The sequence below is a fragment of the Dendrobates tinctorius genome, unplaced genomic scaffold (assembly GCF_039654945.1).
Source record: "Dendrobates tinctorius isolate UK_male_01 unplaced genomic scaffold, ASM3965494v1 ptg000155l, whole genome shotgun sequence".
Taxonomy (NCBI): Eukaryota; Metazoa; Chordata; class Amphibia; order Anura; family Dendrobatidae; genus Dendrobates; species Dendrobates tinctorius.
The window spans coordinates 6,290,577-6,318,505 of NW_027361822.1; the positions used below are offsets into that span (position 1 = coordinate 6,290,577).

Sequence of the window (27,929 nt, forward strand, 5' to 3'; positions counted from 1 at the left end):
TTTCAATTTACTGTCTATGGGACTGCTGGAAATAGCCAAGCATTGTAATCAGCAGGCCCATGGATGATGAGTGGATTGCAGGCCGAGCATTGGCACATTCACCCTTTTCAGGATGTGTCTGCACAGGGCAAATCTCAGGATCACTTTGAACCTCAGTAATCAACATGTTATGCCTTTTTTGGTGTCTTCGTGATCCAGACATTCTCCAACACACTTTAGACTTTTCCCAACCAAAAATTTTTTTATCAAAGTTTCAATGTCATTGTCAAAAGCCTATGAAATAAGCCATTGCTTCAGATTTATTTTTTTTTACCATTTTCGGTGCCAGCAAAAAAACCCCAAATCTTTTATTTCTCCCTTCCTTAAATATTTCACTAAAAGGCCAAGGATAAAATAATAAGCCATAGCTATTTCATGAGCCATTGTAGGGCGGGACTGTTGGTCTACCCCAATGGTCCAATTCATGGTAAGCTGTGCTTTCCGAACACACATTAGCTCACATGTGTTAATATTTTTTTCTTACATTGAGGAACATCAGAACATCAGATTTCCCATAAGAGTTAGAGTTCAAAACTACATCTCCGTGGATTTGGAGTTAGCAGGGAGATATTTGTTCTGGACATGCACATTGCAGTAAAGAGATGTGAGTCAGTCAATGCAAACCAGCAGAGGAGAAGAACTGCCCATTGTACATGTAAAATTCAAGCCTTAGGCCACAGTCACACCTTCAGTATTGTGTCAGTATTTTCTATCAGTATTTGTAAGCCAAAATCAGGAGTAGCACAGTCATAGGAAAAATATAACTGAAACACGAGCACCACTTCTGTATTTTTCATATACTCCTGGTTTTGACTTCCAAACACTGATGTAAAATACCGATTAAATAGTGAACCTGAGAACGTGGCCTTACTCTGGTTTGTAATGCATGAGCAAATCAGTTCTAGACTTGCTTTCTGCCGGGCTCCAGAGCACTTCCTTTGTGCCTTATCCCTGCAAAGTCTGAAAGTGAATGGGTGCCGGCGGGAAACTTCTCCCTTTTCCCATGCTTCTGTCACGATCCAATTCTTGGAGCCGTGTCAGCTTCTGGATTAACGCATGTAAACCTTTTTTTTTTTTTCCTTCAAGCCTTTGGCTTAAGGTTAGTTTTGCCCCCGGTGGCCAAGGGTGTCATTGCATCCTAATAGTTGCTTTGGTTACATTTTGCCCCCGGAGGCCACAAGTGTCATTGCACTTGTTTTCTTTTCTTTGCCTTTTGCCCCCGGTGGTCACTGGGGTTATAGCAGCTTTTTGGCCCCTGATCATTTGACCATTCCCTTTTCCTATATAGGGTCACATGGTCTATGAGCAGGTGTTGGTGATAGCGTCTTTTTGGGATTCCAACCACGGTGAAGGGAGCAGCTGGCTGAGCTGTGAAGCCACTGCAGAAACCTGGTGAAGTTAGCAGCTGGCTTGAAGTTTGGAGCCACTGCTGAAACTGGTGTTGAACTCTGTCTGCCCGGTGTGCGCAGCAGAGTGAGATGGTGAAGGTGGCAGCTGGCTCTGAGGTGTCGAGCCAATGCGAAAAGTTAATCCGGTGACGCACTCTGCTGTCTGGTGCTGCAGCAGAGCAAGATAAGTGTTTTTGGTGTTTCCCCTGTTTGTATTTTTCCCTGGTGTGTATTAGTACAGCGGTGGGGCCAGTGCCTGCACCACCCAGCTCCCTAGCAAGGGATAGGTGTATTGTGTGCTAGGGTGACAGGTATCCGGCTCGGCGACAGGTGAGGAGCCTGTATAGGGAACGTTAGGAGTGTGAGGGACACTGACTCAGGGATGTGCAGGAGGTCTCCACGTCTCCGTTCCCTTTCGCAGGGCCCACCGCTGTAACTGTTTCCCCTTCCCCCGTGTCTTGTTTCAGTTACCAGCCTGCGAGTCGTGTCACACAGGACAGTTACACGTGCCAGTTTTGTTGTTTTAGTTACCGACCTTCGGGTCATGTCACACAGGACGGGTCCTCGTGACAGCTTCCTGCTCTCCCCCGGGTCTTGCCAAGCCCCCTCTCACCAGGTCATGGATCCTGTCCGGTTCAACATTCTTTCCCCCTGGCAACACTGGACGCAACCTCGACAGTTCCGGATCTGGCATTGTGCACGTACCCGCAGCCCGGTCTTCCTCCTTACACTCCCACCCCCCTTGAACTCACCATTCCACGGGTGAGAGCTCCTTCATAAGATGTTCACATTCTTCCAGTCCTTGAATAATTTGTTGCCAAATAAATTAGTTTTGTTCATAACGAGTGGGAGGTACTCAGTCTGTCGTCCGCTCCGACCGGCGTAATTCAGGTTGACTGGTAGGAGGCGAGAGAATATTTTGGTCCGATGAATCTGCCATAACTGCTGCTTCAGGCCTGGACAATTCCCTGGGACCGATAGACGGTGAATTATTCAAGTCTGGGGCTAAGACGAGTGTCTCTTCCTCATCACAGTCGAGAACCATTGGAGTGGGCGCTTCAGTGATGTCCGTCACTCTTTCTCCTTCCTCAGGTCCCTGTGGCAAACAGGGCTGCAACATACTGCAATGAACTTCTTCCTGTTTGAGTTGAACTTCATACACCGGCCCGTCAGAACAAACTCGTCGTTTCACTCGATGCGGGGTCTTCTCCCATCAATGCTCCAACTTTCCCCAGGGCTGCTTGTCCCGGATCAACACCTCATCTCTCGTCTTTTGAGCTGTCTGTCGAATAGGCATCATTTCATGGTGCTTGAGTTCTCGGAACTTTGTCTGTACCAGCCAACGAAGAGTCTGTAGTCAATGTTGATGCTCCCGGACCCAGGAAGAAACCCACGTCTGCGGGTAGTCTTTTTCTGGATCCAGCTCCTGCTCTGTTATCTTTCATCCCTTTTGCCCAACAGCAAGGTATATGGACTGTATCCTGTTGTACTGTGCACTCGATTGTTGTACACTGTAAGGTAGCACCCAGTGTTCATGTTGAGGGACACTCACTCGGCAGCGGATTAAGCACACCTGGCACGGGTTGTTCACATAAATCAGTCCATCTGGTTTATTGTGCAGCATAAACCATATAGCAGCAACAGTCTTACATCAGACCAAATGAAAATTCAATGTAGAGCTCCGCTCTTTTAGCCCTGTGGTCACACAGGCTGCGCTTTGTTCAGCAAACAGGCTCTACAGTCTCTCAGTTAATTCCCCCGGTCCGGGGTTACCGCTTAGCTGCTTCTCAGTCCTGACGTCCCTTCCCTCCTGGGGACTGTCCAGTACTCACAGGCTATTACACACAGTCCACACACGGTCAGTGGCGTCCACATGTGTGCTTCAGGAAGGCAGCACGCCTTCTAGCACGTCAGCATTCCGGGACCTTCCACACGGACCAATCAGATCCAGGCATTCACTCATGTGACCTACCCTGGTCGCCTTATATGGTCCGTAGCCACACCCACAGCATCACATGGCTATGACCTCATTGCAGGTCCTTCAGATTCACAACCACACACATAGGGTTTACTTCAGACACACGCCCCTGGGTGGGTTTGTAGGTGACTGGTTCCACCCGTCTCACCAGCCACCTGGAAGCCTTCCATGATACACTGTAACAAAAACCTCAGCAGTACCTCTGCTGATTAACACACATTCAAGCTTCCATCCCAGGGCCACCCACCCTGGGATACACAACGGTCATTTACCATCCTGCCGAACTATACTGCTCTATTCAGACAGAAAAAGACTGAGCTGGACACCTTACATCAGTTTATGACCTCCTGGATGGCTAGAATTAATATTTTCAAGATGAAAATTCTCCCCAAGATATTATATTATTTTAGATGTCTCCCTTTGAGGGTCCCAAGCAAAATCATAACAAACCTTCAGCGCTTAACAAACAAATACATATGGGCCCACAAAACTCCTCGAGTGGCCAAGTCCCTTTTCTATTACCCTTATGATCTGGGGGGAATGGGATTGCCAAATTTGATGGCGTACTATAAGGCCTCAGTGGTAGTGGGGTGCGGGATTGGTGGCAGCTGGACAAGGATCATAGATGGTTGCAAATCGAAAATTTCTATGCGACTAGAGGCTCCACCCGATTCATGCTAGAGGTTGAAGCCTTTGGGCCGCGGCCTTGTAACCTCCCTCTACCGACCATGTCTACTGCACTGCATTTTTGGAGACAGACGGTCCCGACCCTTATTAAAATCCCGTTAACTGAAGTGTCACTGAACGCGCTAGAATTACATATCCCGTATATAGATTTACAGCCATGGGTACTGGCTGGTGTAAAATCGCTTCGTCGGCTGTTTGACGGCACAGCGATTAAGCCGTTTTACCGTCTAGTTGCAAATCACCCAGATATTCGACATAGATTTTATCAGTTTTTACAACTAAGACATCTTATACATACTACACAACCGTCGTACTTCTTTAATACCTACCTAGACCGTACAGTAAATGGCCTCTTCCTGGTGCCTTGATCTAGTACTCGCAACATATCTATTTTGTATAGAGCCTTGAATGATCCTGACCCAGAGGTTAAACTGCAATTCATGAGACAATGGGAGGATGACCTGCAGGTCACCCTAGCGCCTGATGGGTGGCGGGAGGCGGTGTTAGAGGTTCGGAGAGTTTCCTCATGTTTAAACTATCTGGAACAATTGAAAAAAGTCCACTTGCGCTGGTATTATTACCCAGTTAAAGTTGCTCACTTTGGCCCTCAGTGCTCTCCGTTGTGCTGGAGAGGCTGCGGTATGTTGGGGACACTTAGCCACATGTGGTGGTCGTGCCCGAAATTACTACATTTTTGGGCTAGCCTAGAGGACATGATAGCTGAGGTAACTGGGATTCGGATGGCCCTACAACCCAGTATGGTTCTATTGCATATCGGTTTAGATGTGATCCCGCATGTGTTGAGGAGTGTTCTCACATTTGTTTATAGCCGCTAGATTGGCAGTGGCATCCAAATGGAGAGTGACCAGCGCACCGACCATACAATTTGTGATTGACAGGATGAGCCTTCGTTGCCAATATGAAAGGGCTCTGGTATTATCTGCGTCATCTAAAAAAAAAAAAAGTCCCAGATTTGGAACCGTGGCTTGGTAGCCGGCTCTCCTTCAACCCACCGTGAGGATGCTTGCGCTACTTCGACTCAGGGCCTGATATTCCCTGCCCGCGATAAACCCTGCTATGTGTCTAGCTTATTTGCCACTTTGATATTAGGAACCTGCACTATAGCAGGTCATTTTCTGTTAAGACCTTTGATCTAAGTAATTTACAGTTGTATACCTAGGTGTACCTATTTCCCCCCTCCTCATTATTTTTTCCTGTTGATAGCTACCGCGCTTGTTGATGTAGGAGCATGGTAGCCCTTCCCTTTCCTCCTACCCCCCCTATCAATCTACTCTGCACTGTTTGCGGAATTGATTTGTTCACCTGTTTAACTATGTAAAATTTTAATAAATATGATTTTGGGAAAAAAAAATTTTTTTTTATCATCCTGCCGTTCATCCTATTTCCATTACCACAATGGACATGCCTGTATGCCTGTCCTGGGGCACACACACAGTGCCCCCTAACGGACACAGTGGTGACTGCACCACAACACCCAGACTAATTCAGCCACAGACTCAGGCAACCGTGTTTTCCAGTCTTCCTCCAATGTTCGGAGCATCTGAATCAACGTTTGATTGAAGCATTCGCAGGGTCCATTTCCCTGCGGGTGGTAGAGCGTAGTCTTTGACTTCTCAAACCGGTACAAACGATGTAGCTCCTCCATCACCCGACCTTGGAAGCTAGCACCTTGGTCAGAATGGATTCTTTTTGGGCAACCGTGCACCCGGGTGAAGTCTCGATAAATGGCCTGTGCGGCTAACTCAGCCGTCTGATCCCGGGTTGGAGTCACTAGGGTGAACTTGGTGAAATGATTGGTCATCACCAGACAATGTTCCTACCCAAGATGGGCCGGGCATATGGCAAAGTAGTCGATCATCAGTAGCTCCAACGGAGCAAAAGTCACAATGGTTTGTGTCGGGGTCATTGGCTCCAGGGGTTTAGCTAGCTCGCAGCTCCAGCATTTTTGACAAGCCTCTTCGACTGCAGTCCTCAATTGAAGGTGATACACCAGCTTCTGCAACCACTGAAACGTCTTCTCTGGACCAAAGTGGGCCCCTCTCTCATGGGTCTCTGCTGCTACCGTACAGATCAACTTTCCTGGGAGCACTACTTGCCAAGTGACCCTCAATTCTCGTACTAGCTGCACTCTCCTGTATAGCAATCCATCTTCCAACCGGAGACTCCCCCACGGTCTCAGAATCTGCAGAGCCCCGGGAGTCAGAGCATCTCTCTATCGCCGGCTGGGAAATTGCTTCAGGGCCACCCACTGTCTCAGCTGTGCAAGTTCTTTATCCACTTGCTGGAGTTGCACCCAGTCATCCCGAGGTCGTCCCAGCACCCATTCTCCAGATGCCTCTTTGATCTGTCCCTGCGTCGCCACCAACGACCTGACGAAGTCCTGAAAACCAGGAATCTCTTCCGACTCCAATTCTTCATCTCGGTCGCGTTCAGGCCGCTCATGAGTCACTCTCAAGATAGCATCAGCATGTGTATTCTCAGCCTCGGCCCGATCTTATACCGATAATTTGCCATGCAGGCCACCCATCGCTATTCCAAGGCCTCCAATTTTGCATTTTCCAGATAGGCAAGGGGATTATTATCGGCCCGCACCAGGACTTCGGACCCCAACAAATATTCTGCAAACTTTTTGGTCGTTGTCCACACCAACGCGCAGTTCTAACTTGAAAGTTCCGTTCTGAGTCGTGAAGAGACCGGCTATCACTCGTTCCTTCCCTTAGTGTCCGGTATTCCCACACTTAAAACAAGTCGTATTCCAATCTGTTCGGGATTGTCCCACTCCCTGACGATGTTCGACGGACAAGCGGGACTCGGAAACACTCCTGTCTCTGGGCGTATTTCGAGCTACTTTGGGGGCTCTTCTGAGGCTGGACCACTTTTCCCGCATTTCCAGTATTTTCTTCCGGCTCTCTCGGGCCCCTTCTGGTTCAGCCGCAGGCAAGGTGGGTACCTCATTGCTCCGGACAATCACTGCCAAGGCTGCTGTCCCCTGCTCCTGCTCCCTCATGCGTGCTTCTGCCCCAATTTCTAAGAAGGTCATACGCAGGTTGGCACGCAGGCGCTCCCGCAAAGCTTGCTTAATTGACGCATCCCTGAGGCCCCCACAAACTGACCCATCAATATCACATCAGGAGATCCCACTTCTATTGCCCCCACATCATCCCATTTTATGATATACGCGTTCACCTCTTGTAAAGCATTAATGTATTGAGTCACTCACTCCCCTTCCCTCTGAACACTGCGAAACAATCGCATCCGCAATTCCCCGACATTGGTGGGATCCCCATGCATCTATTTCAAAATCTGCAACACTTTGTTCAGTGTGTCCCATTTATAAGGGGGGCGAAACATTACAGAACATCTAGCCTCCCCATCCAGGGCCATCACAGCAATCTTTGCTTGCATAACAGGAGTCATAGGATGCATCATCAACATGCCTTTAACACACTCAGTCCAGTCCCAGAGCATTAAATTACTCCATGCGAATTTTGGGAGATGGCTGAGCATGGCCCCCAGTGGCAAGCTGGACCTCGGGGCACTCATGACTGATTGGTCTGCTACCTCTGCGTTCGTAGACAGCATCCTGCCGACTACGCCAAATGTAAGCAGTTACAAGGATGCAGTAATGCAGGGAATGCAGATCAAGAGTTAACAATAATGCGGTTTAATTTATAACAATAATGAACTCCTTGCAGGGAGGCAACAAGTGATTAACAATAGAATTATGGTATAACACAACAGTCTTGTTGTTAAACTTCACTTATCGTGACTTCTCTGTTCCTCAATCGCATGCAGTCTCATGAGAGTTGTAATGCCGGTAACAGCCGGCACGGGGTCTTTAGGCGTAACCCGCCAACAAACGATCTAGCTTCTGGCGGCAAAGGGCGGTCACCGATATTGCCCTTTGAGCCCCTAGTCCATTAATCTTTAAAACCGAAGTGGGTAATGCCGTAGAAGTCTATCCGGTACGTGCTCCACCGCTCGCCTGTCAATGAGAGGAAATACACCTCACGAACCTGCACCTAGCACTCGCTTCTCAATGCGAGCACTGCACACTGTTTGGCTGAGCGCCTGAAGCTCTGTGCCCTCACTGGTTAGACAGGGCCCTCAAGTAACCCCTGCCGGGTCGCAACTCCGCACTCTCTCCCCGCAGATTGCAGCGCACACCTGCTTCCTTTATATACGGGCGGAAAACTTCTCCATTTTCCCATGCTTTCTGCTCTCCCCGGGTCTCGCCACACCCCTCTCACCAGGTCATGGGTCCTGTCCAGTTCCTCATTCTTTCCCCCCGGCAACAATGGACGCAGCCTCGACAGTTCCGAACTCACAGGTACCCGCAACCTAGTCTTCCATTTTCATGATAACAGGTCACAAAATATGTATGAATGATTTATATGTAGAGTGATATGACTCAGGATACTATTGTGTTATTGTAAACTGACCCCTTTAAATGCCTTGAGTTAAAGTTTTGGAGACCTGCATTGGTATTCTGTCAAGAAAGCTGATGGTTGAGCCGGGAACCTTTCTCCTCCCATCTCTACCATATTCTGGAGTGCTCAGCTGGCCAAGCATTCTCATGTTCTGTGTTAGAGAGCCCCGGAGTCTAATCTCTTAGAGAACCAAAGGATCTGCAGTCCAAGATCAGACATGCTGAAACCTTATCTACACTAACGTTAGACAAACCCAATGATAGCCTAATGTGTATGGGGATCTTCAGTAGGCCACCCACGGTGGAAGGAGATATTGGCTTTTGTTTCTTAATTGGCTGTTATCTATTAGATTTATTCAACAGATATTGGATGATATCCTCCTCGTTTCTGGTCTGTTCTACATTCCTACATGACATTTACACTGGGTCCAGGATCATTAGATAATGTGTGTGGTGGATCTTATTATTTTATAGAATATACTTCTTTCAGAATGTAGTAGTTGCTATCCGATTATAACCATTTTTTATATTTGTTGTGATCTGAATATTTTACTTTTTGTTGTGATGGCAGGCTGAAAGGCGCTTGTAAGTAAAACAAAACTTTAAAAAGTGAATTTGAGCCATTTGTTTGTGATATGTGCAGTAAATGTTATATGTTGGCTGGTCAGGTTTGCGAGTCCCTGCTGCTTTTTAATCCCAGTCTGGTCGTACTGCCTGGGTCCTGGAATGGTTCTTTTCGTTTCTTCTTCATTGGCCATATTGTCTAGGCCCTAGTGTTTCCCATTGCTTATTCAATTTATGAAAAAACATAAGTCGTGTTGCATCGCATCAAAAAGAAACATTTTTTGGACCGCTGCTTGTTAAAAAGCTATGGCTACTTCTGTATACACTACATGTGTATAAACACCAGCATGACAGGCATCTACTCTGAAAAAGAAGACTTTTTTGGCCCTCTTAGGCTACTTTCACACATCCGGTGTGTGGGGTCCGGCGGCGTGCGGCGAAAAGCCGGGCCGCCGGATCCGGCCTGCAGCCGTGACACCGGATGTGTGTGCGGCGTCTGATACGGCTCGGACGTGATTTAAAGGAGCCGCAGCAGGAGGTGGACAGAGACAGCCGCTGAGAGAGACAGCTGCTGAAAGGGAGGTGAGGGGAGGGTAGGAGAGGAGAGGGGAGGGGAGGGGAGAGAGAGAGAGACATGTGGGGTTAACACTCAGTGTCCGGGCGAGAGAATCTCTCTCTCTTGCCGGGCACTTGTGGGGTTAACCCCACAGAGAGATCTCTCTCTCTCACCCAGACACTGTGAGTGTTAACCCCACAAGTGCCCGGCGAGAGAGATCTCTCACAAGTGTCTGGGTGACAGAGAGAGATCTCTCTCTCTCTCACCGGGCACTTGTGGGGTTAACATTCACAGAGTCCGGGCATGCGCTGTGGAAAAAGCCGGTCCGGCGCTGAGAAAAAACGTTGCAGAGAACGTTTTTTCCAGACGCCGGACCGGCTGTTTTTGCTGGATCTGGCAAAAACCGGATACGCCGCATAGGCATCAGGCGTGATGCGGCGATAATGAAACTCTATGGGGAAAAAACCGGATCCGGTGGCAACAGGCGCCGGATCCGGTTTTTACACTTTTCGTCGCATCGCGCCTGATGCACAAAAACTGATGTGTGAAAGTAGCCTTACTGGGACACATTTGAGATGGACAACGACAAACTGGAAGCTGTAAAGGGCTTAGGCTACTTTCACACTTCAGGCTTTCGGCGTCAGGCGCGATCCGGCGTCGTGCCGGAACGCCGGATCCGGCAAATGTTTAGTAAAACCGGATGTGACGGATCCGGTTTTCTGCCGGATCCGTCTTTTTCTTGACAGACAAAACCGGATCCGTCTCATCCGGTTCATCCGTTTTTCTATCCGTTTTTCGACGGATTACGCCGGATCCGGTTTTTAAAATTGACCCTTGTGGCCTTCCGAACGGGATTGGCTACTGGAAAACTATATATAGCATGTTCCTACAGCCCTTCTTTGACAGGTTGTAGAGGAGAAAGTGCAGGTTGGAGAGAAGAGCAAGTTACTGGCGAAGATGGATGTTGTCATTGGAAATATTTTGAAGAATTTGGCGGATTTTATAGCGGAGGCGAATCGTTTGAGGGTGATTGTTCTGGAGAAGGAGAGAGCGAGACAGCAGCGCATCAGGCATCGTAGACGACGTTTGTGGATCCACCCCATCACAGCCAAGAGAATGACGCGTGGGGTCTATTCTACACTCTGCATGGACCTTCGACGAAACCCGGATACATTTTTTGGATATGTTAGGATGAAAATGGAGAATTTTGATTACTTGGTGGAGCGCATTGCACACCTCATAAGAAAAGCGGACACCTATTGCCGCTTCTCTGTTTCACCCGCAGAGCGTCTGATGGTGACTTTAAGGTAAGCCACATTTATTGGATGTGATCGCATCAGAGCACACTTTCACTGCAATCTTGTTGGTGGTAGTTTGTATCTCCAAGTGTTATAGCTCAGTTTTGGTATGTAATGCTGTGATTTAAAACTAATTTATTGTTTTTTAATTCCCCACAGATTTCTTGCAACTGGAGAATCCCTTTCGTCACTGCATTTCCAGTACAGACTCGGGATTTCCACCATATCTGGAATAGTGAAGTACACATGCCGTGCACTGTGGGACTCCTTAGCTGAAGAGTTTTTACCAGAGCCCACAACAGAGAGGTGGATTGAAATTGCTGACAAGTTTCAACAGATATGTCAGTTTCCAAACTGCTTGGGCGCTGTGGACGGGAAACATATCCGCATTGTAAAGCCAGCCGGATCGGGATCGGAATATTTCAATTACAAGAAATATTTTTCAATTGTCCTCATGGCCATCGCTGACGCGGAATACAAATTTATTGCGGTTGATATTGGGGCCTATGGCCGCTCCAATGACTCTCAAGTTTTCAAACTGTCTGCCATGGGGCGTAAACTGTATGGAAACACCTTCCAGTTCCCACCACCTAGACCGCTGCCGCAAACATCTGGTCCACCTATGCCATTTGTCTGTGTAGGGGATGAAGCCTTCCAGCTGTCAGAACACCTTTTGAAACCGTACTCTAGCAGAGGATTGACAAGACCAAAACGCATTTTTAATTACCGCCTCACAAGAGCAAGAAGAATGGTTGAATGTACCTTTGGTATTATGACAGCCAAATGGCGGGTCCTATTGACTGCGATCAACCTCAAGACAGAAACTGTGGACGAGGTGATCAAAGCGTGCGTGGTACTCCACAATTTTGTTATCTGCAAGGAACCCATTTCCATTGAGGACACCTCTGAAGAAACCACCTTGCAAGATTACCATGACATTACCACTAGAAGTTCTGTGACGGTTTCAGTAATGAGGGACAATTTTGCACTATACTTTATGTCACCTCAAGGCAGAGTACACTGGCAGGATGACAGAGTGTGAAAGATTTGTGCCCAACCAAACTTGTGTACCTTCTGTACCAACAGTATATATCTTTGCCAACCAAAGTTGGCTATCTTGTCATGGTCTCTATTTTTAGCTTTAGGCCACAGGTGTGTACCTGGTTGTGTTTTATGCAAAGTATTTCACCTTTTAACAAAAGTTGTGTACATTGTTATGAAATCACCAACAATAAACACAACTTTTTAGGTGAAATACTTTGCTTCAAACACAACCAGGAACACAACTGTGGCAAAAAGCTAAAATTTACCCACAGTTATATACCTAGTTTTGAATACCATTTCACCTTTTAAATACCCTGTATTTAACCTTTTTCGCCGCAGAAAGAAATGACAGACAACCAGTGTAAAATAATTTAACTTTTATTGAAAAATGTTTTTTTTAGTAAACTTTTTTAAAATTTTAATAAACTTGTTTAATAAAGCTTTGAAACCATAAAACTGGTCATTTTTATTTAAATACACACATTATAAATCTGTGTAGTGTGTGGTGGAAATACTGCTGGAGGGGCTGCGGGACACTTCGACACTGGGAGTGTGGAGAGAGGACTGGGATCGTGGTGGGGAAGGAACAGTTAGAGGTGAAGGTGTGGAAAAAACTACAGAATGGGTGGACATGTGGGAAGCAGAAGAGGTGGTGGGTGGTGGAGTGGAGGGTTGGGCAGGGACTGTAGGAGCAGATGATGTTGATGGCAAGTTGTATGGGGAAGGAGTTTGGTACGGGGCAGGTTGCTGGAAGTGGGGAGATGTCTGGTACGGGGCAGGTTGCTGGAAGTGGGGAGATGTCTGGTACGGGGCAGGTTGCTGGAAGTGGGGAGATGTCTGGTACGGGGCAGGTTGCTGGAAGTGGGGAGATGTCTGGTACGGGGCAGGTTGCTGGAAGTGGGGAGATGTCTGGTACGGGGCAGGTTGCTGGAAGTGGGGAGTTTGCAGGTACTGGGGAGGTTGCTGGTACTGGGGAGGTTGCTGGTACTGGGGAGGTTGCTGGTGCTGGGGAGGTTGCTGGTGCTGGGGAGGTGGATGGTGCTGGGGAGGTGGATGGTATGTAATAGGAGGGGGAGGATGGAAAGTGGCTGGAGGGGGTGTAGATGTAATAGGAGGGGGAGGATGGAAAGTGGCTGGAGGGGGTGTAGATGTAATAGGAGGGGGAGGATGGAAAGTGGCTGGAGGGGGTGCAGGTGGAGGAACTACTGTGGTGGGAGGAGGAGGTTGGGAGGTAACTTGCTGGAGAGCAGCGTGGCATGAATGCATTACATGCATCTGCTGGGCAGGAGAGAGCGTTTCCATGCGCTCCACAACAGACCTGAAAAAGGTGTGGCTTGGCGAAGATCTTGCTTCTGAATGCATGGTTTGCAGAAGTGTCTTCACCTCCAGAATGCTGGAGTTGATCTGCTGATAGCCTGCGGAGATTTGCTCTGACAAGACTTTTAGATAGTTCTGGAAAGATGCATTCAGATGCAAGAACTCTGGCGCATAAGTCTTTTCCTGACCCCTCTGCCGCTGCCGCCCAGTACCCGCAGGTGTACTAGAGGTGGCAGGGGCAGAAGGGTGGGGTAAAGGGAAAGCGATCTCCTCACCAGCAGCTTCATGTAATGTAGGCGGCCACGATGCTCCTGTGCTGGTGGATGGGACAGATGGGTCGAATGTGTGGGAAGGCTGGGAAGGTGCAGATGTACCGGGGCGGTCGAAGTGTCCCTCGGGGGCGGTCGAAGTGTCCCTCGGTGCCGGTCTCCTCAGGGATCGCCTCAGAAGGGTCCAATCGTGCAGGCTCCCGAGTGCTGCTCACCGTGCTGTGGAATAAAGAGAAAAAAAAACAATTAAAATACTGACATGGTATGGCCCTGGCTGAAAAAAAAAGGTACATCTAAACATTTTTTTGTCACATGTGGTGTGTAATATTTACCTTCTGGTGAGCATTGTCTCCCGGAGGAACGACAGGGCTCGTGCGTACTTGTACTTGCTCCTGCGTCCTCCAGATCCACTCGGGGCCCGCATCTCTTTATTGAACTCCTTCTTGAAACGATCCCTCACAGACCGCCACCGCTTCACAATTCTCTCCCCTGAAACGAGAAAGGACAAAGTGGTTAGTATACAACATCAGTGTTTCCCAAACTCCAGTCCTCATGGTCCCCAGGGGTCATGTTTTCAGGATTTCCAAAGTAAATAGAAATCCTGAACACATGATCCGTGGGGACCACGAGGACTGGAGTTTGGGAAACACTGGTTTAAATCAAGCAACCGGTACTGTATATACTTACGCTCTTTAATCTGGGCCCGAGCTTCGAGGTCCTCCCAGCGGTCCACAAGGAGCGAACAGATTTCCTCCCAGAGTCGTCGGGTAACGATCAGGTCAGCGTGGCGTCGGTCAGCCATATTCCAGAGCGGCTCCCTTTCTCTGACGAGATCGATGAGGCGGTCCACATCAATCCCTCCATCCTCACCGTCAGAGTCGGGAGCACGCTGTGAAGGCTGTTAAAGAAAAAGACAAAAATAACATAATTAGCCTCCACAAAAGAAATGAAATAAAAAGTGCAAAAAAAACAAAGCAAAAATATTCATACTTACACGCTGGTGACCGCCGCGTTGCTGTCGCCGACGACCCTGGGAGGCACTGCGAGGACCTCTTGGCCGAGCACCAGATTGAGAAGACTAGAGAAGAAAAAAAAAATGTTATGTCTTTGGATGTAGGCATTTGTTTGCTGTGTGTGATCTGCAGAACATTGTTTTCTATGTGTTGTGTGTAGTGTGATGTTGTGTTTCTGCGTTTGATGCAAAAAACTTACCAATTGTGAGCCCACTCCAAGTGTCTGTCCACCCCTTCCTTCTTCTTCTGGGAGCTCCTCTTCATCTTGTGATTCCTGTTTTGAAATAAAAGGCAATGAATACACATATATTACAGAGATGATGGATTTTGGAAATAAAAACTTACCGTCAAACGCTGACGATGCGAGGGAGGGCTCCCAGAAGATGTGCTGTCTTCCTCATGGCCAGACTCCATGGCTGTGGGTGGTGTTTCTGCTGCTGCCATTGCTGCTGCTGCTGCATCTATTGGGCGGCTGTTGAATAAAGAGAAACAAAGGGCCAATGAATATCTTGATATTCCATAGCCCTAGTTTGGAGGAATGGGGGATTTGATAATTACCGTCTCTCATCTGCTGCTGGACTCCCCTCCCGTTGTTCAGCATGCTGCTCCATTTGGGGTGGTGCTGATGGTGCTGCTGCTGCAGATGTCTGCTGCCTTCTCCTGCTCCTGGTTCTTGGCTTGGGTGGCATGTTGGGTGTGGCTGAGGGTCCCATTGTCTTGCTTTTATATATGTCCTGTGGGCAGAGCTACTGAGCATGCTCAGACCAAAGAAACCGGATCCGGCGCATTGCGGCGCTCATAGGCTTTCATTGTATGAAAAAGCGTGTCCGGCTTTTTCGACGGATACAAAAAACGTTACAGTCTCCGTTTTTTCCAGACGCCGGATCGCGTCACATTGCCGGATCTGGCGAAAATCGGATGAAACGCATGGCCATCCGGCTCGATCCGGCTCTAATGCAAGTCAATGGGGGGGAAACCGGATCCGGCATTGCATTTCGACGGATCCGGTTTTAGTCAAAAGCGCCGGATCGCGCCTGAAGCCGAAAACCTGATGTGTGAAAGAGGCCTTAAACCTACTTTCATCAATGATCACTCAAGATGCAGCAATGTTATCGAAAGTCAATAGGAAAATAGCTATGGGAAAATCAACAATGAAGTCACTAAAGAAGGTCTTGAAATCGAGGAAGATTTCACTGGCATCGAAAACACAGTTTGTACATAGTCTGGTCCTTCCTGTAACATATGGATACGAAACCTTGATGACAATAAAACAAGACTGAAGACGAATCAAAGTCTTGGAAATGTGGTGCTAGTAAAGGATGTTATCAATAATAGCATGGATGGCAAGAAGAACAAACAAATCAATTTTGGTACAGATCAAGTCAGACATGTCACTCGAAGCATGGATCACCAAGCTATGACTTGCCTAATTTGGACACATAATACAAAGAGAGTAATCACTGGAGAAGGGCAACATGGTTAGAAGCATATGTAGGGAGGAGGACCCCCACAGAGTGTCCGGGCCGGAACCAAGGGGATTGCCCTCTGAGTTCCTAAGGAAACAGTACCCAGGGAACAGAGGAGGAGAGTGGACTGTTGAGAGTAACAGGACAGCAAGGGGAGAGGCGAGTATAAAAGGGGCAGGGAGCGCGCAGAGGAGTCAGTTGGTGATACGTCAGACACGGAGCAGGAGACGGAGGGGGCGTCAGACGTCAGGACGGATAAGTGACATTATAGAGTATAAGGACCCGTAGACGGCCATACCGTGGCCCCATAATAACCGGCCTCTGCCGGGTTAGTCGTGTTCTTTTCAAATAGTGTTTGGTTGTACTGAGTCCCTGCGAGGACAAATGTTGTTACCCCTTTTTGGTTGCTTAGTATAGCCCTAGCGGCTTTAAATTATAAAAAGTTTGCTTTTCAAAATTCAACCAGTCTTGCATCTCGTCACTGCCTCCTGCGAACCTGCTGTTACCTACACATAGAAGGAACAAGAAAAAGAGGAAGACCAGAAATCCGATGGCTTGATACAATCCAGGTATGAAAAAAGGCTCTCAACGTTTCCTGGTTCACAAATAGGAATCCACTCCAATCGTTATAATAAAAGAATTTGGCACTCCAAATAATGATGCCAAAAAGTTTTATTATATATAATATACGTAATTTTGTTGCAAAAAGTTAGTTGACATTTTGGCTCAACGGCCTTCCTCAGAACTACAAAAGAGATACATTGCAATAAATATACTGCAATACATGAATTAAATACAATCAAGGTAATGGTGGAGAAGACCCTGGTAGACCAATCTAGGCTTGCACAAGATTGATCTTCCTACATAGAGTTCATCCATCAAAAATCGCCATGGCTTGAGATCGAGCTAAAGGCCAATAATAAATAATAATATTTATATTTCATTTTTTTCTTTATTCAGTAGTATCACAATTGACAACTTGAATTAGAAACTCCAATCATTAAAAATGAATAAGCAAATAACAATGCACCACGCCATCTGCTTTACCATGTACAGTTGTGGCCAAAAGTATTGACACCCCTGCAATTCTGTCAGATAATACTCAGTTTCTTCCTGAAAATGATTGCAAACACATTCTTCTGTATTATTATCGTCATTTAATTTGTCTTAAATGAAAAAACACAAAAGAGAATGAAGCAAAAAGCAAAACATTGATCATTTCACACAAAACTCCAAAAATGGGCCAGACAAAAGTATTGGCACCCTCAGCCTAATACTTGGTTGCACAACCTTTAGCCAAAATAACTGCGACCAACCGCTTCCGGTAACCATCAATGAGTTTCTTACAATGCTCTGCTGGAATTTTAGACCATTCTTCTTTGGCAAACTGCTCCAGGTCCCTGATATTTGAAGGGTGCCTTCTCCAAACTGCCATTTTTAGATCTCTCCACAGGTGTCCTATAGGATTCAGGTCTGGACTCATTGCTGGCCACCTTAGAAGTCTCCAGTGCTTTCTCTCAAACCATTTTCTAGTGCATTTTGAAGTGTGTTTTGGGTCATTGTCCTGCTGGAAGACCCATGACCTCTGAGGGAGATCCAGCTTTCTCACACTGGGCCCTACATTATGCTGCAAAATTTGTTGGTAGTCTTCTGACTTCATAATGCCATGCATACGGTCAAGCAGTCCAGTGCCAGAGGCCGCAAAGCAACCCCAAAACATCAGGGCACCTCCGCCATGTTTGACTGTAGGGACCGTGTTCTTTTCTTTGAATGCCTCTTTTTTTTTCTCCTGTAAACTCTTTGTTGATGCCTTTGCCCAAAAAGCTCTTCTTTTGTCTCATCTGACCAGACAACATTCTTCCAAAACGTTTTAGGATTTTTCAGGTAAGTTTTGGCAAACTCCAACCTGGCTTTTTTATGTCTTGGGGTAAGAAGTGGGGTCTTCCTGGGTCTCCTACTATACAGTCCCTTTTCATTCAGATGCCGACGGATAGTACGGGTTGACACTGTTGTACCCTCGGATTGCAGGGCAGCTTGAACTTGTTTGGATGTTAGTCGAGGTTCTTTATCCAACATCCGCACAATCTTGCGTTGAAATCTCTTGTCAATTTTTCTTTTCCGTCCACATCTAGTGAGGTTAGCCACAGTGCCATGGGCTTTAAACTTCTTGATGACACTGCGCACGGTAGACACAGGAACATTCAGGTCTTTGGAGATGGACTTGTAGTAATGAGATTGCTCATGCTTCCTCACAATTTGGTTTCTCAAGTCCTCAGACAGTTCTTTGGTCTTCTTTCTTTTCTCCATGCTCAATGTGGTACACACAAGGACACAGGACAGAGGTTGAGTCAACTTTAATCCATGTCAACTGGCTGCAAGTGTGATTTAGTTATTGCCAACACCTGTTAGGTGCCACAGGTAAGTTACAGGTGCTGTTAATTACACAAATTAGAGAAGCATCACATGATTTTTCGAACAGTGCCAATACTTTTGTCCACCCTCTTTTTTTATGTTTGGTGTGGAATTATATCCAATTTGGCTTTAGGAAAATTCTTTTTGTGTTTTTTCATTTAAGACAAATTAAATGAAGATAATAATACCAAAGACTTTGTGTTTGCAATCATTTTCAGGAAGAAACTGAGTATTATCTGACAGAATTGCAGGGGTGTCAATACTTTTGGCCACAACTGTACATATATATAGTACAAACCAAAAGTTTGGACACACCTCATTCAAAGAGTTTTCTTTATTTTCATGTCTATGAAAATTGTAGATTCACTCTGAAGACATCAAAACTATGAATTAACACATGTGGAATTATATAATTAACAAAAAAGTGTGAAACAACTGAAAAAACTGTATGTCTTATATTCTAGGTTCTTCAAAGTAGCCACCTTTTTCTTTGATTACTGCTTTGCACACTCTTGGCATTCTCTTTATGAGCTTCAAGAGGTAGTCACCGGAAATGGTTTTCACTTCACAGGTGTGCCCTGTCAGGTTTAATAAGTGGAATTTCTTGCCTTATAAATGGGGTTGGGACCATCAGTTGTGTTGTGCAGAGGTCTGGTGGATACACAGCTGATAGTCCTACTGAATAGACTGTTAGAATTTGTATTATGGCAAGAAGAAAGCAGCTAAGTAAAGAAAAACGAGTGACCATCATTACTTTAAGAAATGAAGGTCAGTCAGTCCGAAAAATTGGGAAAACTTTGAAAGTGTCCCCAAGTGCAGTGGCAAAAACCATCAAGCGTTACAAAGAAACTGGCTCACATGAGGACCGCCCCAGGAAAGGAAGACCAAGAGTCACCTCTTCTGCGGAGAATAAGTTCATCAGAGTCACCAGCCTCAGAAATCGCAGGTTAACAGCAGCTCAGATTAGAGACCAGGTCAATGCCACACAGAGTTCTAGCAGCAGACACATCTCTACAACAACTGTTAAGAAGAGTCTTTGTGCAGCAGGCCTTCATGGTAAAATAGCTGCTAGGAAACCACTGCTAAGGACAGGCAACAAGCAGAAGAGACTTGTTTGGGCTAAAGTACACAAGGAATGGACTTTAGACCAGTGGAAATCTGTGCTTTGGTCTGATGAGTCCAAATTTGAGATCTTTGCTTCCAACCACCGTGTCTTTTGCGACGCAGAAAAGGTAAACGGATGGACTCTACATGCCTGGTTCCCACCGTGAAGCATGGAGGAGGTGTGATGGTGTGGGGGTGCTTTGCTGGTGACACTGTTGGGGATTTATTCAAAATTGAAGGCATACTGAACCAGCATCGCTACCACAACATCTTGCAGCGGCATGCTATTCCATCCGGTTTGCGTTTAGTTGGACCATCATTTATTTTTCAACAGGATAATGACCCCAAACACACCTCCAGACTGTGTAAGGGCTATTTGACCAAGAAGGAGATTGATGGGGTGCTACGCCAGATGACCTGGCCTCCACAGTCACCAGACCTGAACCCAATCGAGATCGTTTGGGGTGAGCTGGACCTCAGAGTGAAGGCAAAAGGGCCAACAAGTGCTAAGCATCTCTGGGAACTCCTTCAAGACTGTTGGAAGACCATTTCTGGTGACTACCTCTTGAAGCTCATCAAGAGAGTGCCAGGGAACTCTCAGGCACTTGCAGACATTACTCACAGCCTCCACATGTGCTGTCAGGCAGGAAGCCCCATCGCAGCGGGACCTTCCACACTGGACCAATTGGGTCCCAGCATTCACCCCATGTGACCTACCCTGGCCACATTATATGGTCCATAGCCACGCCCACTGGGTCACATGACTATGACCTCATCACAGGTCCTTCAAGCATTTACACACTCTTTACAACAGGGTTCTTTAAACACACCCCCTGGGTGGGTTTGTAGGTAACCAGGCCTGCACATCTCTCTAGTTACCTGGAGACTTCTCCCTGTCACATTAAAGCAGCACCTCAGCAGTATCACAGCTGATCAACACATAAGTCTCCATCTCAAAGCCACCCACTTTGAGATACATAATGGCCATTCAGTATTCTGCTATTCATCCTTTCTCCTGGGACATCCACACAGCGCCCCCTAGCGGACAAAGTTACTACACCACAATATATATATAATATGGTATATATTACAGTATATGGCATACTGTATATACCACTATCATTGTTACAGCCCTCCATCACCCAAGCAGTATCAATCTCCCTGTAGACTCTCTCCCCAATTGAAAACCTGTTATAAATCATATTCAGATGAGAAAACCTGTGATGAGTGAACTCCAAAGAAATCCTCTAAGCAATTGAGCCCAACCATAATCTTAACTGAGGAATTTAAAAAAATCATTGTTTTTTTAAATCGAGATTGACAATTATTGTAATCCCATTAACTGACATACGTATTTTGTTTCCACACCCTCCTTCCTATCTTTTTTATAAAGAGTCTTCACTATGATACTTTGTAGTAGATAATTGTCCAACGTTTTTTTTTCATGTAATTCAATGAGTCATCTTTTCCCAAAAGCAGAGAGAAAGACATTCTTTGCCAATAGGAATTAGCAAACCCATGAATGTTTGGGTTTGTCAGGTTTGGCCAAACTGGAGTTCAAAGTTGGGTTTAGTACTGGCTGTAAAATGGTCATACTAAGGGCTAGGGGGCTGCAAAAGTAAGCAAAATTGGGGTAAGAGCAGGACAAGTGCCCTGCAAACAAATGTGGATAGAGAAATGAATTAAAATAGCATCAAAAAAAGACCCGTGCGGCGTAGGCAGGTCTTCCGGAGGCCATTCACCTCACCCTCCCCGTGTAAGGTTTGTTTTCTGTTTGTCTGCTGCTTCGGGACCTGCCCAGACAGCGAGTTGCTCTTCCTTTCACCCTCCACCCCCCCACGTGCTGTATGGACTCCGTTCCATGGTGACCACAGGTCACGAAGAATCAGGGGACTATAAATGGGTACCAAATCCAAGGAAGGCAGTAGTCACGTGTGGCACCCCTGAGGGTCCAGTCACCACAGAGGTACTGCACCTCACCCAGAGGTGTGGTTTCCCACAACCAGGTAAGGTGGAGACACCCGACCAGACTCCAACACCCACATACCAGTAGTGTAGCAGAGCACCCTTTATGGCCCCTGCTTGGAACGTGAAGAGTGCTGGGAGGTGGGCGTAGTGTAGCTTGAGAGCGGGAGAAAGATAGAAAGCAAGGTTAGATCCCTCTGAGGGAGGGAAGGAGAACAGACAGATTGGATTGTAGGAAAGCTCCCTAAAGGAAAGAAGATTCTTCTGGGACGCGGCTGGAGCATAGTCCCTGTGAGTCCCTTCTCCACGCTGACTATAGGTGAGGTGGAGGGAGAAACTGGTCGCAAAGGGTCACGGCCCCTAACCTAGCTAGCGTACCTCAGGGCACTACTAGCAAGCCAATAGCTTTGGTTACTTTATGGACCATCGCCCCTACCACGGTTAGTCCGAATGTAAAGGCAGCTATATAGGATCACAGAAACAGAAGGTTGCATGTTGTCTGACAGGATTCGCAGCTGCTGGCCCAGAACGATAGCTGTGAAGTGCTGGAAGGGAGGAGTAAAAGCAGCATATTGTGTGGAGACGGCCAAGAAAGGTACATGCTAACAGAGAAGGCTGGATGGGTGTACTTCATCTTATCTGGAAATTGTCTGGACCCCTCACCTGGAGAGCACAGCATGGAAGCAGGCCTCTGTGTGCACCAGACTGTGAGTAAAGCCTTTGGAACTACATGTGATTGTGTCATCTACATTATTCCTGCATCTTCATCTCAGCACTGCTACATCCTCCACTCCACACTACCTCACCAGCAACAAACTCATCTCCACTGCCCTGGGAATACAGCTCTACCTGTAGAGAGCTTTAACAACTCTGCTGCATCATAACATCTGTCAAAGAGAAGCAACACTGCAGCACTGGTCACCACTGACTAGAATACCACAGGTGGCATCACGAATTTCCTTACAAACTCTATTCTCATCTAATTACACCTCTTTTTACATGACCACCTGGGACCACAGACCGGTTCACCGCCACTGTGACACATCCCTTTAAGTCGCCCGGAATCGAGTATCCCACGGCCCCTGGGGCGCGTCACATGCAAATGAACTACTTTTCAACTGAGTCAGCAGTTGATGTAGCAAGACAAATTAGCCATCCATGACAATTTAGAGTCTCTGTAATTGGAATGAGTAATTAAAACTTTTAATGAGCATCTATTAGAGAGCAAATTTGGTGCCAACAGCCAGGTAATTTCATCTCCAGTAGCATACACTAAAGTCTCCCACCACTACCGCGCACACAAGGATGGTATAGTGAAACTGCAATTGGTCATTAAATTAGATCATTTTCCTGCACAGGTGGCTCAGTGGTTAGCGTTGTGGTCTTGCAGAGCTGGGGGGCCTGGATTCAAATCCCACCAATGACAACATCTGTAAGGATGCCATACCCACACGGATTAATTATATGATTCCTCAAGTCAAGCTACTGACACAACGTACTGAATAAGGCCGTGGATGGGCTGAAAGGCCACAATTGTTTTTTGTCGCTCCAAAAAGAATTCTTTTCCCTGCGCTACTTTGTGCCATCACTTTTTGTAATAAATATTTGGCATCACGTACAAGATAGAATGTGTGGTGAATTTTGTTTTTTTCGGACTTGGAGTCCTCAGGATCCATTACACCGGCACCTCGCCTTAGGATACAGTGCAGGCCAATACTCTTTCCGCTAACAGGAGAATGAGGCAAGATACAGGTCAGATGTAAGCCAGGGTCAATATCAGTAATACGAGGTCTACTGTGGCAAACATTGACCTAGTCACTTGAAAATGTTATTTTACTACAAATTGTGTAGACATTTTTCTATTAAAAAAAGTATATAATTATATAGTAGAATAAATTAAACTTTCTGTGACAGGTTATTGAAAAATAATAAAATTGATTTTTTTCTTTGGCAGATGACTGTGCCAGGAGTTCAGAGAAATATCTGTTAGTTTCAAATTTGAAAGCAAATGATCACCGAATCAAAGCAGATACAAATGAAAAGCCTGCCATTACCTCAGATACAGCTCCAGTCCTACACAGCAAAAGTCTATCATCTGATTATTTTCAACAGCTCCTATCTTCATCATGGACTCTTAAACAAAACAAAAATAACAGAAAAGATGGTGAACATCAAAGAGTTCACAAAAGAAAGAAGCAAAAAGCACGTTTAGAATATGGGAAATGTTTTACAAAGAAATCAACTGATGTAACACATGAAAGAAGTCACACAGGGGAGAAACCATTTTCATGTTCGGAATGTGGGAAATGTTTTACTTATAAATCTAAATTTGTTCAACATCACAGAATTCACACAGGAGAAAAGCCATATTCATGTTCAGTGTGTGGGAAATGTTTTACAAGGAAATCAAATCTTGTAATACATGAGAGAAGTCACACAGGGGAAAAGCCATTTTCATGTTCAGACTGTGGGAAATGTTATACAGATAATTCAAAACTTGTTAAACATCAGAAAATTCACACAGGGGAGAAGCCATTTTCATGTTCAGAATGTGGAAAATGTTTTACAGAGAAATCAAATCTTGTTAAACATCAGAAAATTCACACAGGAGTGAAGTTATTTTCATGTTCAGAATGTGGGAAACGTTATACAGAGAAATCAAAACTTACTATACATCAGAGACTTCACACGGGAGAGAAGCCATTCTCATGCTCAGAATGTGCAAAATGTTTTACAGAAAAATCAAAGCTTATTTTACATCAGAGGATTCACACAGGAGAGAAGCCATTTTCATGTTCAGAATGTGGGAGACGTTGTTATAAAAAATCTGATCTTGCTAAACATCAGAGAACTCACACAGGGGAGAAGCCATTTTCTTGTTCAGAATGTGGGAAATGTTTTATAGATAAATCAAATCTTGTTAAACATCAGAGAATTCATACACGTGATTTTAATGTCTAGAAATTGGAAAATGTTTTAATCAGAAAATAACTCTATTAAAATCTGAGAATTCACACCAAAGTAATGTGATTTACATGTTCGGAGTTTATGAAATGTTGTTTAAGCTAGACGTCAGAGAGTTAACGCCCGAGGAGAAGTCATTTTTATGTTAACAATAAGGGCATGGTTTACGTAGAGGTCTAATCTTTTAAGCACTAAATTCTGATTAAAATTATGCAATTATCAATAAACATCTGTTATCAAAAATCAAATAGAATCTAAAAAACACACTGATAAAGACATGATCTGTTAAGGTACTGTCACACTTAGCGATGTACCAGCGATCCCGACCAGCGATATGACGCTGTCAGGATCGCTGGTACATCGCTAAGTGGTCGCTAGTGAGCTGCCACACAGGCAGATCTCACTAGCGACATCGCTGGGGACGGGGATCGCTACTTACCTGTCACACTAGGCGATCCTGCGTCTTCCTGCCCGCGTCCACGCTCGTCTCTCCACAGGAAGCGCCGCAGGAAGCTGATGACGAGAAACAGTCCAGCCTGTTCTCGCGCGATCAGCGATAACCAGCGGGGGAGCCGGTCGTAGGTAAGTATCAGACACAGCGATATCGCTAGCAATATCGCTATAACGTCACTAGTTATAGCGATATTGCTAGCGATATCTCTTAGTGTGACAGGCCCTTTAGTATATCGGACCTTCTTTAACCTTTTGTATCACAGTAATTTGCTGTGACGTTGATTTTTAAATGCAGGAATATTGTCCAGGCAGGCCAAAGCTGCTCAAATTTATTAATATTGCCTCTTTTTTTGTACACACCTTTTTCCAAACTTAGAAACCAGTTTATTTTGTTGATATATTATTTTTGTTGGACTCTCGGTATCCAACCAGTGTTGCGCTATTAGTTTCCTTGCTAAATACAGCATTCGTGCTATAGCTGTTTTACCCGGCTCATTTGTCTGTAGATCTTCCACATACCCCAGCACACAAACTAAAGCCCCCTTCACACATAGCGAGATCGCTAGCGATATCGCTAAAGCGTCACCGATTTTGTAACGCAACAGCGATATCGGTAGCGATCTCGCTACATGTGACACTTGCCTCCGACCAGGCTCCCCATTGGATATCGCTGATCGCGCGAGAATGGGATGGTCCATTTCTCGTCGTTGGCTTCCTGCTGGCGCCGACAAGTGACTCCATGGACGCGGGTGAAAGATGTCACCCTCGCTGCATGTGACAGGTAAGTGACGACCGCAGCTGCATCGCTGGTGAGATCTGCCTGTTTGGCAGCTCACTAGCGACCATTTAGCGATGCACCAGTGATCCTGATCGGGTCGTATCATTGTCGGGATCGCTGGTGCATCGCTAAATGTAACGGGACCTTAAGGGCGTAGTTTCCAATAGAACCTTAAATACTCGTCTAATTAAACCTAGTACTGTCCTCCAGTATCCCTCCAGTTTTGGACATGACCACATCATATGAAGTAGAGTAGCCGGCTGCACCCCATATCTAGGAAAGCATGCGTCTGCTCTGGCCCCAATCTTACACATAAACTCCGGTGTTCTATACAACTTAAGTATTAAATAAAGCTGAGAAAGTGTATGCGCTTCACTAAGAGAGAGTTGAGGTACCCTTTCCAATATCTCTACCCATTGACCTTCTATTGGGCCGATATCTGCCTCCCATCTCTCTTTACCATGAATTGGGTGTTTGCTTAGCACTAATGTTAATAAATATCTATATAGCCACGATATCATTCCAGATGAACTATTTGATTTATTAATTAACTATGTAACAGTATTTGGTACATAGACTTTCAAGCCACTCTCCCTAAAGTCAGCATTGAATGCATGATGTAACTGGAGGTATTTATAAAAGTCCTTTGGATTGAGATCAAACTCCTCCTGCAATTGTGCATAAGATTTGAGTAAATTAATAGCAGCTGGGATACCCTGCCCAACCCCCTCTCCCTCCACTTCCCAAAACCGACCAAACTTCTCAGATTAATTAACCATGGGGTGTCCCATATTGATATAAATTGTGAGCGACTCTCTATTTGTTGCAGATCTCTTATTTTCCACCATATTTTATGCATTAACAATTATGTGGGAAGTTTTTTTTGAAGATTTGAATTTTCTACCCTCTAGTTCTTCATAGAAAGAACGGCTAGTTATCCCCCTCTGCAATAGATTCTTTAACAAATTTTTACCTGTATCCTCCCATCCTCTAAAATATTGAGCCTGGGCTGCCAAGAAATAGACCCATGGGTTAGGAACCACTAACCCCCCGTCTGATTTGTCCCTCTGCAGAGTTTCCAATTTAATATGAGCCGTTCCACCCCTCCAAAGCAGAGATCTAAACACCCCTTCAATAGACCGAAAGAATCTAAAAGGGTAAATTGTGAAGAAGATACGGCAACTGGAACATCCATATCATTTTAATTAAGTTGGCTCTCCCCACAACTGATAAAGGAAGTTTAGACCATGCATCTCTTTTCCATGTAAACTTAGTGAGGATTGGGGCTAAATTTAGTTTTTCATAATCTAGTGGGCTAGACCATCACTCCCAAATACTTAAATATTGATACCTGTTGCAGTCCAGAGCAATATGGATTGACAGCCTGACACCCCCCCTTATCTAATGGCATCACCACCGATTTAGACCAGTTGATCACCAGCCAGAGTAGGTCCCAAAAGACTGGATCACCTCCATTGTCATCGACAGAGACTTAAACGCATTAGCTAGAAAGAGTAAAATGTCATCTGCATAAAGTGCAATTTTATCTTCCAACCCCCCTCTCCTAAACCCCTCTATTCCAGAATGTTTCTGTAGCAGAATCGCCAGGGGCTCAACCACCAATGCGAAAAGCAAAGGTGACAAGGGACAACCTTGTCTAGTACTTCTCCCCAATGCCAATGCTTCTGGTAAGGAACCATTCACCCTTATCCTGGCTGTAGGATTGGTATATAAGTTTATAAATTCAACCCCTAATCCAAATTCTTCTAAAATTGACCACAGGAATCCCCATTCCACGCTGTCAAAAGCTTTAGCCGCGGCTAAGGAGCAAATGACTATCCCCCGAGTTATCAACCGGGATCTGCAGATTCCAATATAGACATGTTAGTTGCCATCGACCTTCCTGGCATAAACACGGACTGATCTCGATGAACAATAGAAGAAATAACCCTGGTAAGTCTATTGGCCAGAACCTTAGCTATTATCTTTACATCCATATTGAGAAGGGAACTAGGCCTATATGAATCTGGTTGTAGGGGATCCTTATCTTGTTTAGGTATCACTACTATAATGGCTTCTTGCATGGATTTAGGTAATAAATGTAATTTAAATGCATTTAAAAGTATACATCCCTGGAACATTTTGGATTGTTTTAATATTTGTGGGGTTTCATACATGATCTCC

The 27,929-nt window shown here is 45.7% G+C and overlaps 1 protein-coding gene across 9 annotated transcripts in view; it reads left to right on the forward strand.

Moving 5' to 3' along the window:
• Nucleotides 1-27,929, forward strand: part of LOC141050961 (uncharacterized) — a 292,974-nt gene that overhangs the window by 45,866 nt on the left and 219,179 nt on the right. The window lies entirely within an intron of this gene.